The sequence below is a fragment of the Ovis aries genome, chromosome 3 (genome assembly GCF_016772045.2).
Source record: "Ovis aries strain OAR_USU_Benz2616 breed Rambouillet chromosome 3, ARS-UI_Ramb_v3.0, whole genome shotgun sequence".
NCBI lineage: Eukaryota > Metazoa > Chordata > Mammalia > Artiodactyla > Bovidae > Ovis > Ovis aries.
The window spans coordinates 9,306,532-9,318,605 of record NC_056056.1 but is presented as its reverse complement, the minus strand read 5'-3'; the positions used below and the strand labels follow the sequence as shown (position 1 = coordinate 9,318,605).

At 43.8% G+C, this 12,074-nt stretch overlaps 1 protein-coding gene across 2 annotated transcripts in view; it reads left to right on the top strand.

Moving 5' to 3' along the window:
- The first annotated feature begins 5,433 nt into the window (after positions 1–5,433).
- The window catches only part of ZBTB43 (zinc finger and BTB domain containing 43), a 30,545-nt gene continuing 23,904 nt past the window's right edge, over positions 5,434–12,074 (top strand). The window contains exon 1 of one of the 2 annotated variants that reach the window (XM_027966437.2): positions 5,434–5,553. The gene's annotated coding sequence lies outside the window, so the exon portion shown is untranslated. Of the gene's footprint in view, positions 5,554–9,051; positions 11,717–12,074 lie in introns of those variants that run through there. The other variant, XM_042245700.2, reaches the window with a different exon arrangement.

The window sequence follows — 12,074 nt, the reverse complement described above, 5'->3', positions numbered from 1 at the left end:
GGGCTTCCCTGGTGGCTCAGCTGGTAGAAAATCTGCCTGCAATGCTGGAGACTTGGCTTCAATCCCTGGGTTGGGAAGATCCCCTGGAGAAGGGAAAAGCTACCCACTCCAGTATTCTGGCCTGGAGAATTCCATGGACTGTATAGTCCATGGGGTCCCAAAGAGTTGGACATGACTAAGCAACTTTCACTACTACTTAGTCATGTGACCTGCTTTAGCCAATAAAATATTTTTTAAAGTCTTGGAAAATGTGCTCATACATTTCCATTGCTCTCTTTTGTGTACCTACCATTGCCATGAGAATTTATCCCCATTGTCTGGCTGGTGAGTAAGAGACACATGGAACAGAGTCAGGGCTCCCAGCCAAAACTACCCTAGATCAGCTGACCCTAGACATGTAGGCAAGTCCAGCCAAGCTGAGCAAAGCTTTCTAACCAACCCCAAGCAGACACTAGACATATGAACCAGAAACAAATAAAGCTGTATCCCTCTGAGGTTTTGAGGCTCTATGTTATGCAATAGTTAACTAACGCACAATTTTATAATGCATTCAGTTCAGTAATCTTTTTATACTATCATTCCATTATTTTGGTTTTACATTTTTTGATCCTACGCTTTGTTTGTTTGTCCCTAATGTTTGTTTATATTTACCTATGTTTGCCATTTTATCTGCTTACTAATCCTTACTGTTCCTCAGTTTTTCCTCTTGGGATCATTTTATTTCTTCCTGAAATAAGAGATTTCTTCTTAGAGATGCTTCTTCTTACAGATGCTTCTTCTTAGAGATGCTTCTTCTTATTTCTTCTAAGAGATGCTTCAGTTAAGTTCTATTGGTAGTAACTCTTAGTTTCTGTTGATCTGAAAAGTATTATGTTTTCATTTTTTGAAAGATTATTTGCTAAGTATACAATTCTAGGTATAAGATTATTTTCTCTCATCTAATAAGGCAATTATTCCATTAATGATATTATTTCATGCTATTATTATTATCATTCCTCCCATTATTGCTGTTGAGTAGCCAGGAGTTGGTATCACTATCATTCTATGGTAGATAATCTGACTTTCTTTATCTGGTTTTAAAATCATCTCATGCTTTGGTGTTCTGCAGTTTAACCAGATCTGGGTTTTCTTTTCCTCAATCCTAGCTGGGATTCCTTGTGTTTCCTGAGGCTGCTTCTCTTTCATTGATTCTGGAAAATTCTCAGCCATCAATATTTGACAACTACTTTGTTCATATTCAGTTTATTATTTTCTAACATAAAAGAGAGACACAACTGATGCGACTTAGCAGCACCAGCAGACCTCACTCTTTCTCATTTCCTTATCTCTCTGGGATGGCTTTTGGATTATTTTCTTCAAATCTATTTTTTAGCTCATGAATTTCTCTCCAGCTGCACCTCATTAGTAATTTAACCCTTCCAATGAGCTAGACACTTACAATGTATCTGACGCTGCTGATTGTCTTCTCTGCCCGTGGGTTTTGTTTTTTTGATTGTGAATTCATATTTTTGATATTTCTCCTAGCAATTTTATCTGTTTTGTTGCTGTTATACTTGGAGATATGTAGTCTATTAACAGAGTTCCCAGGCGGTGCAGTGGTAAAGAATCTGCCTGCCAATGCAGGAGATGCAAGAGACTTGGGTTTGATCCCTTGGTCAGGAAGATCACCTGGAGTAGGAAATGGCAACCCACTCCAGTATTCTTGCCTGGAAAATTCCGCGGACCCAGGAGCCTGGCAGGCTACAGTCCATGGGGTTGCAGAGCTGGACACGCCTGAGCAACTGAGCAGTCTATAACACTGCCAGAAATAAACCCCAAGACAAAGCAGTCCTGCAGAGCCGAGAGCTTGGGTCTGGAGCCAGACTGCAGGGCTTAACTGAAGTTGCGCCACTTACTAATCGTAAAGCTCATACAACAAACATCCAAGGATACACAGTCCAAACCTGAGACTTAGCTTAACCTCATCTGAGAACTAGGCTCTCTCAATCTTTCTGCTTCGTTAGCGTTTGTCATATCACAGGGACATGCCAGTAACTGAATTTTCAAACTTAGAGACAGGAAGAAAATAAAACCTGCAAAACACTTGAGCATATTCAACTAGATGTCTTGGTGGACTTTGAAAACAAGGACAGAATAAACAGAAACTTTTTCAGAAGCCCCAGTCGATGGCTTCTAAAAGTATTATGGGCCAGAAATTGGTCACATGCCTATGCCTAGTCCAACTATTGGCTAATAAGAATGAGTTTATCACGAATAGTCTGGACCAGTTATGAGTCATTCAATTGGGGTGAGGCTTTTCCTAGAGGAACCCAGCACAATGCTTGAGAGGGCATTGGTCCCTTCACTGAACTCTTACTGAGCATCCACTACAAGCTAAAGGCCCTGTGTAGCCAGTAAAGGATTTGACATAATCTCTATTAGACAAGCTGAGATAGGTCAAAATGTTTATTTAGCACTCAGTTCAGTTCAGTTCCCTGGTGGCTTAGACAGTAAAGAGTCTGTCTACAATGCAGGAGACCTGGGTTCGATCCCTGGGTCGGGAAGATCCCCTGGAAAAGGAAATGGCAATCCACTCCAGTACTATTGCTTGGAAAATCCCATGGAGAGAGGAGCCTGGTAGGCTACAGTCCATGGGGTCGCAAACAGTCGAACACGACTGAGCGACTTCACTTTCACTTTCACTTTCAGTTCAGTTCAGTCCCTCAGTTGTGTCCGACTCTTTGAGACCCCATGAATTGCAGCACACCAGGCCTCCCTGTCCATCACCAACTGCCGGAGTTCACTCAGACTCACATCCATCGAGTCAGTGATGCCATCCAGCCATCTCATCCTCTGTCATCTCCTTTTCCTCCTGCCCCCAATCCCTCCCAGCATCAGAGTCTTTTCCAATGAGTTAACTCTTCACATGAGGTGGCCAAAGTACTGGAGTTTCAGCTTCAGCATCATTCCTTCCAAAGAAATCCCACGGCTGATCTCCTTCAGAATGGACTGGTTGGATCTCCTTGCAGTCCAAGGGACTCTCAAGAGTCTTCTCCAACACCACAGTTCAAAAGCATCAATTCTTCAATGCTCAGCCTTCTTCACAGTCCAATTCTCACATCCATACATGACCACAGGAAAAACCATAGCCTTGACTAGACCTACCTTTATTGGTAAAGTAATGTCTCTGCTTTTGAATATGCTATCTAGGTTGGTCATAACTTTTCTTCCAAGGAGTAAGCGTCTTTTAATTTCATGGCTGCAGTCACCATCTGCAGTGGTTTTGGAGCCCCCCAAAATAAATTCTGACACTGTTTCCACTGTTTCCCCATCTATTTCCCATGAAGTGATGGGACCAGATGCCATGACCTTCATTTTCTGAATGTTGAGCTTTAAGCCAACTTTTTCACTCTCCTCTTTCACTTTCATCAAGAGGCTTTTTAGCTCCTCTTCACTTTCTGCCATAAGGCTGGTGTCATCTGCATATCTGAGGTTATTGATATTTCTCCCGGCAAGCTTGATTCCAGCTTGTGATTCTTCCAGCCCAGAGTTTCTCATGATGTACTCTGCATAGAAGTTAAATAAGCAGGGTGACAATATACAGCCTTGATGGACTCCTTTTCCTATTTGGAACCAGTCTGTTGTTCCATGTCCAGTTCTAACTGTTGCTTCCTGACCTGCATATAGGTTTCTCAAGAGGCAGGTCAGGTGGTCTGGTATTCCCATCTCTTTCAGAATTTTCCACAGTTTATTGTGATCCACACAGTCAAAGGCTTTGGCATAGTCAAGAAAGCAGAAATAGATGTTTTTCTGGAACTTTCTTGCTTTTTCCATGATCCAGTGGATGTTGGCAATTTGATCTCTGGTTCCTCTGCCTTTTCTAAAACCAGCTTGAACACCTGGAAGTTCACAGTTCACATATTGCTGAAGTCTGGCTTGGAGAATTTTGAGCATTACTTTACTAGCATGTGAGATGAGTGCAATTGTGCAGTAGTTTGAGCATTCTTTGGCATTGCCTTTCTTTGGGATTGGAATGAAAACTGACCTTTTCCAGTCCTGTGGCCACTGCTGAGTCTTCCAAATTTGCAGGCATATTGAGTGTAGCACTTTCACAGCATCATCTTTCAGGATTTGAAATAGCTCCACTGGAACTCCATCACCTCCACTAGCTTTGTTCCTAGTGATGCTTTCTAAGGCCCACTTGACTTCACATTCCAGGATGTCTGGCTCTAGGTGAATGATCACACCATCGTGATTATCTTGGTTGTGAAGATCTTTTTTGTATAGTTCTCCTGTGTATTCTTGCCACCTCTTCTTAATATCTTCTGCTTCTGTTAGGTCCATACCATTTTTACCCTTTATCGAGCCCATCTTTGGATGAAATGTTCCCTTGGTGTCTCTAATTTTCTTGAAGAGATCTCTAGTCTTTCCCATTCTGTTGTTTTCCTCTATTTCTTTGCATTGATCGTTGAAGAAGGCTTTCTTGTCTCTTCTTGCTATTCTTTGAAATTCTGCATTCAGATGCTTGTATCTTTCCTTTTTTCCTTTGCTTTTCGCTTCTCTTCTTTTCACAGCTATTTGTAAGGCCTCCCCAGACAGCCATTTTGCTTTTTTGCATTTCTTTTCCATGGGTATCGTCTTGATCCCTGTCTCCTGTACAATGTCACGAACCTCAGTCCATAGTTCATCAGGCACTCTATCTATCAGATCTAGGCCCTTAAATCTATTTCTCACTTCCACTGTATAATCATAAGGGATTTGATTTAGGTCATACCTGAATGGTGTAGCGGATTTCCCTAGTTTCTTCAATTTAAGTCTGAATTTGGCAATAAGGAGTTCATGATCTGAGCCACAGTCAGCTCCTGGTCCTGTTTTTGTTGACTGTATAGAGCTTCTCCATCTTTGGCTGCAAAGAATATAATCAATCTGATTTTGGTGTTGACCATCTGGTGATGTCCATGTGTAGAATCTTCTCTTGTGTTGTTGGAAAAAGGTGTTTGCTATGACCAGTGCATTTTCTTGGCAAAACTCTTGTTAGTCTTTGCCCTGCTTCATTCCGCATTCCAAGGCCAAATTTGCCTGTTACTCCAGGTGTTTCTTGACTTCCTACTTTTGCATTCCAGTCCCCTATAATGAAAAGGACATGTTTTTTGGGTGTTAGTTCTAAAAGGTCTTGTAGGTCTTCATAGAACGGTTCAACTTCAGCTTCTTCAGCGTTACTGGTTGGGGCATAGACTTGGATTATTTAGCACTCCTCTCCGCAAATGTCAGCTTTGGCCCTAGAGTACCTACAGGAGACTGACATGCTCCGGGTTGTACTGCGCAGCCGCGGGTTCTCTCGGAGCACGCTCCTGACGCCCCGCCCCGAATGCGAGTCCCGCATGCGCACATCGCTTTCTCTCAGACGCACCCCCGGAAGCACTGGCAGTTTTGCGGGGGGGACCGGTAAGCGTTTCCGGAGGCGGGAGGCGCAGGCTGAGGCGGTCGCGGCAGCTACGGCTTGAGCGGGCCCGGCGCCGGCTGCGGCGGAAAGTATCCCACCGGCGGGCTATGTGAGCGCCGAGCCCTTGGCAGGTATGGCAGAGTCAGGACCACGCGTAGCAAGGGGGCAGGAATGGAAACCGGAGAGGTTTGAGGGGTTCTCTCCAGGTTCCGGCGCGCTCACCGCTGACACCGTCAGGCCCATTACGCCGACCGGGATGCCGAAGCCGCACGCGGGACCGTTGGAGTCCCGGCGCTCCGGGTCCCACTTCTGCGGTCTCTGGCCAGCCCGGAGCTCGTGCAGCGACACCGAGGCCCCCGAGGCAGAGTCTCGTCCAAGGTCACCCTCCGGTGACGGACCTCGGCGGGCCAGAGCGCTTAGAGATCCCGCCACCCCCTCTTCCCCCGTCAGACCGCCCCTCCGGCCTTTCAGGGGCGCGGAGTGGGCGCGGCTTGGCGACCTCTCGTTTGAGTCAAAGCCAGGAGAAAGACTGCGCTTGGGACTTCGCTGATCCTGGTCTCTTTACCTCTGCGTTTCACCTCTCTTGCTGTCTGTCACCTGTCATCGCCTGCCCTTTATGCCTATTAACTCGGCCTCTGTCAGCTTTGTGTTTCTCTCGAGCCCAACTCCGAGTATTTGGGTCCTGTCTTCATTTCTGTTTCCACCTTCTGTGTCCCTTGACCCTGTGTTTCCCTCTTAGTCTTTACTCTGGTTGACGGCCTGCCTGTCGGTCCAGCTCTTTACTCATTCTGTGTTTCTCTGCCAGTCGTGTGTCTTTCTCTCTTGTTTCTGCCTCTCCTCAGAGGTTTCTCTGGGCGGGGCGGCCTGCCCGGACCTCTCAGCCATGGCAGGTGACTCATGACCCTGTGAAGCTTCCTACACTGGTGACATGATCAGAGGCTAGACTGCAGTCTGACCTCAGCTCTGACAGGTGTCGCCGAAACGGTCAGGGTGTAGGAGCTTCTGGAGGACAGAGAGAAGGCCATCTGCAAGCTAAATTAGCTTGATGAATCCTTACTTTTTCTTACCCATGGTTTTTCAGAACTGCCGACTCTTACTTCCCTTTGCTCCATTCACGTGCCTTCCAGGGTTCTAAGGAGCCTGCTCTCTGAGTTACCACTGCCTAACCAAGCCTGTGTACAGGCTGAGGAAGGGTCTGTCAGAGATCCTCTGCCCGTTGGGGCTCGTGGGGCAGTAGCAGGATTTCTGGGAGAGCTGTGTGCTTAGTTTGAAGATCATGTCACTATGTACAGTTAAATTGTGAGAAACCTAGTCGCTTGGGGTTCATTCTTTGCTCTACAAAAGTATTCAGTGGAGAAGTAAGCTGGACCCAAAAGAGCAAATATTGAATGAGTCCGCTTAAATGAGGTATCTGGAATAGGCAAAATCATGGAGACAGAAAGTGGAGTATAGTTTTGCCAGGGGCTGAGGGTGTTGGCAAAATCTTGGCTCTCTGTGCACCAGTGCCCAACAGAAATACAGAGTCATGGAAGAGAAGGAAAGAGTGGCTTTACTGCTTTGCCAGGCAAACGGCTAGCGCCTCAAGAGCTGTGCCCCACTCCCAGGTGAATAGAGAGAGGTTATATAGTCAGACTGGGATGTGTGATTTTTCCAGTAGTCATGTATGGATGTGAGAGTTGGACTGTGAAGAAGGCTGAGCACCGAAGAATTGATGCTTTTGAGCTGTGGTGTTGGAGAAGACTCTTGAGAGTCCCTTGGACTGCAAGGAGATCCAACCAGTCCATTCTGAAGATCAACCCTGAGATTTCTTTGGAAGGAATGGTGCTAAAGCTGAAACTGCAGTACTTTGGCCACCTTATGCGAAGAGTTGACTTTGATGCTGGGAGGGATTGGGGGCAGGAGGAGAAGGGGACGACAGAGGATGAGATGGCTGGATGGCATCACTGACTCGGTGGACGTGAGTCTGAGTGAACTCCAGGAGTTGGTGATGGACAGGGAGGCCTGGCATGCTGCGATTCATGGGGTCGCAAAGAGTCGGACATGACTGAGCGACTGAACTGAACTGGGATGTGTGATACGATTAAGGCAGTAACAGTCTTGCATTATTATGCAAAGTTTCAAAAGGGCGGGGTTGCTGACAAGATTAGGGTGTGTGCAGGGTCTTAGGTGGGCTTCCCAGGGGGCACAGTGGTAAAAAATCCACCTGCCAATGCAGGAGACTCAAGAGACTTGGGTTCAGTCCCTGGGTTGGGAAGATTCCCTTGGGGTATAAATAGCAACCCTCTCGAGTATTCTTGCCTGGAAAATCCAATGGACAGAGGAGCCTAGTGGGATCTATTCTGCAGGGTCACTGAGCACAAACACACAAGCAGGGTCTTGGGTTCATTCTCCTAATCTTGATGAGCCTCTCTGGTCCCTTTAATCTTACCTCAGGTGATTTCTTGGCTGCTCCTCCCTTAATTAGCAACTGTTCTGCCCTTTGGAACTAAGAACGTTGTGGAGGCTGGAGTCTTGCCTATGAGAAATGGAGGACAAAAAGACCTCAGTGTCCTGGAGCCCCACAGGGCCCTGCTCAACATCAAGGGGGAGGAGAGGATGGAATATTATTTAATGGATACAGGGTTTTAGTTTGGGATGATGAAAAAATTCTGCAGACAGATAATGGTGATGGTTGCACAACTGCATGAATGTGCTTAATGCCACTAATTGTAAACTTTAAATGGTCACAGTGGTAAATTTTATGTTAAGTATATTTTACCACAGTACCAAAAAAGTTGTTGAATGCAGATTCCTGAAACTAACAAGCTCTTTGAAAATGTGATTTTTAAAATTCCATTCTGTAGCTTTTAGAAACATTTAATTGAACTGACATTTCTTAATGCCTGCTCTCCACAGCCGAGGTCCTTAGAAAAGGAGTTTGGTTAAAAGAATTTAGTTAAAAATTTCTACTTTTAGCACCCTGACTCTCCCTCTGTATTCACTGGACTCAGTGCAGGAATCTGCTGCATAAGCAGGAAACTAGAGGATGGTTTTACTTTTCACTTGAAGAAAAATAGTCCTGTTATTATAATAATGAGAAATTATGTGTTATTCTGTGTTTTCTGGTGGGAGAGGCCTTTGTTTTATGTTTTCTTATCTGGGTTGTCAGTTTCTAAGCTAGCTTATCAAGCTTTCTTATAAGGTGTAGTCGCCGAATTACTGCCATATTGAATCCCTTGATATCATCGGTTATTTTATGTACCGCCAAAGGAAGAGAAAGCTCTGGCAATTAAGCTACTGCTGTGTGCATGCTAAGTCACTTCAGTAGTGTCTCACTGACTCCATGGACTGTAACCTGCCAGGCTCCTCAGTCCTTGGGATTTCCCAGGCAAGAATACTGGAGTGGGTAGCCTTTTCCTCCTCCAGGGGATCTTCCTCACCCAGGGATCAAACCTCCGATTCCTGAGTCTCCTGCGTTGGCAGGCAGATTCTTTACCAACTGCACCACCTGGGAAGCCCAATTAAGCTATTACATGTGCTTTTTTACATGTTTAAACTTACTTAGATATTTTAAAGTTATATTCTAGTACATTTGTAAAAAGAAGAAAAGTGAAACAAACTGATTAAAATGTTCATTAACCACCTTACTATTCCTTCTCTTCTGAATACTTTTCAGTTCAGAGTTACACCTGTGCTTTTCCACAGTCTGTCCTGTGTGTCGTCAGAAACATTGGTGAGGCTCTCAGGAAAGCTCTAGTACTGTTTAAGGCAGAGACAACTGTTAGAACTTCCACTTGGCCATCACATCTTGATTTCAGAAATTTGAAAATGTGCTGCTTATAATCAATTGACTGTAGCTCTATATTATTTTCAGGAACTTTTCCATTTTACCTTATTCATGTTTGCAGTTAAAATACAAAGAGATTTTTGTCTCATTTGTAACATATTGAGGGGGAAAAAAAACTTTTGTTGTGTATGTTGTAGAACATACAAAACAGCAAGTGCTATTTCTTCTGCTTTCTTGGTTCAGCTTCTTATCCTGAATTCTAGTGAATATGAGAGTGCAGTTAAAAAACATTTCCTTGGCTTTATTGTAATGTTAATGGCAGGGTGAGATGGTGGATGGCATCATCAACTCAATGGACAGGAGTTTGAGCAAACTCCAGGAGATGGTGAAGGACCGGGAATCCTGGCGTGCTGCAGTCCAAGGGTTCAAAAAGAGACACAACTGAGCTGAACGACTGAACAACAACGATAGCAGGGTGACTGATAAGTGGAGAGTTCGTGGTTAGAACAATAACTTCTCTTTTGAATGAATGGCAAAGAATTTTCCACACTGGATCATTTGCCCTGGAGTTTTAAGTAAAACATTCAGCTGTGGCAGGAATCAAACTTCATAAAGCAGGTAGCTTGTTCTTTAAAAATCCTGGAATAGGTTTTACCAAGTGCTCTGGCTGAGTGTGCTCAGTCGCTCAGTTGTGTCTGACTCTGTGACCCTTTGAACTGGAGCCTGCCAGGTTCCTCTGTCTGTGGGATTTTTCAGGCAAGAATACTGGAGTGGGTTGCCATTTCCTTCTCCGGGGGATTTTCCTGACCGGAGGACTGAACCTGGGTCTCCTGCATTGCAGGCAGATTCTTTACCTACTGAGCCATCGGGTTGCAGAGGGGTGGGGATGGGGGGGCGGATGAGGAATGTGTTCCAGTTAGAAAATATAGGTATATTTGATTGATAATGGTCTAGAGGCCAAAAAATACTTTTGTACAGGGTAGTTTAATTCTGCAAAATTACATAGATATTGACTAGTGAGAATTCCAGAAAAACATCTACTTCTGCTCTATTGACAATGCCAAATCTTTTGACTGTGTGGATCACAGCAAACTGGAAAATTCTTCAAGAGATGGGAATACCAAATCACCTGAGCTGCCTCCTGAGAAATCTGTATGCAGGTTAAGAAGCAACAGTTAGACGTGGACGTGGAACAATAGACTGGTTCCAAATTGGGAAAGGAGTATGTCAAGGCTGTATATTGTCACCCTGCTTATTTAACTTATACGCAAAGTACATCATACGAAATGCTGGGCTGGAGGAAGCATGAGCTGAAATCAAGATTGCCGGAAGAAATATCAGTAACCTCAGATGTACAGGTGACACCACTCTTATGGCAGAAAGTGAAGAAGAGCTAAAGAGCCTCTTGATGAAAGTAAAAGAGGAGAGTGAAAAAGTTGACTTAAAGCTCGACATTCAGAAAACTAAGATCATGGCATCTGGTCCCATTACTTCGTGGGAAATAGATGGGGAAACAGTAGAAACAGCGACAGACTTTATTTTGAGGGGGCTCTAAAATCACTGCAGATGGTGATTGCAGCCATGAAATTAAAAGACACTTGCTCCTTGCTCCATGACCAACCTAGACAGCTTATTAAAAAGTAGAGATATGACTTTGCCAACAAAAGTCTGTCTTGTCAAAGCTATGGTTTTTCCAGTAGTCATGTATGGATGTGAGATTTGGACTATAAAGCTGAGTGCTGAAGAATTGATGCTCTTGAACTGTGGTGTTGGAGAAGATTCTTGAGAGTCCATTGGACTGCAAGGAGCTCAAACCAGTCTATCCTAAAGGAAATCAGTCCTGAATATTCATCAGATGCTGAAGCTGAAACTCCAATACTTTGGCCTCTTTATGTCCAAAGCTGACTCATTTGAAAAGACCCTGATGCCGGGAAAGGTTGAAGGTGGGAGGAGAAGGAGATGAAAGAGGGTGAGATGGTTGGATATCATCACCAAGTCAATGGACATGGGTTTGGGTAGACTTCAGGAGTTGGTGATGGAGAGGGAGGCCTGGTGTGCTGCAGTCACATGGGGTTGCAAAGAGTCGGACACGACCGAGTAATTGAACTGAACCATGGTGATAGAGGATGTTAACATTTAAAGAAAGCCTAGTGACAGTTATGCAGGAACTCAACACTTTCTGTAACTTTTCTATAAATCTAAACTTATTCCAAAATTAAAACTTTATTTAAAAAATACAAAGGTAGTAGCTCAGAAGGTAGAAAAGCTGATATAACAGAAAATATCAGTCATGATTACTTTTCTTTGGCATTCACCCACAGATACAATATTTATTAGCAAGACACTGGTATGCAGTGAGTGGCACCAGCATCTCTCACATTTTTAATGTGATTTTTCTTTTCAGAAAGCACTGTGATTTTAGTTTGAAACAAAACTAAGAAATGGGTTCCTCTTTGTCATTTATTCATGCTGTCTTTTGATGGTCATGGCATAAAGAACTTTATCCCAGGAATACAACTTTTCTTTAGGTAAGCTATAAACTTGCTAAAAATACAATTTTTTAAATTATTTACTAAAGTGGTTTCTTTTTCAGTAATTTTTTACTGAAAACTTTTTTACTGAAATAATAATGTAGTTGTATTTACATTAGACCAGAAGGTTCTCTTACTTCTGAATAGATATTGCACATTTTAAGGCCAATCATTGCCATTCTTTGTATTGTTAGAGAATTTAACTTCCAAGAAACTTTTCTAAGTGACACTTTTTTTTCCACTTAGAAAAATATTAGATTTGGAATTACATTTCTGTTTGAATCCTAACATACCACTTCTGAGATATGTGACCTTGGACAGATCTTTTAACCTTTCTGAGCTTCAGTTTAGCTCA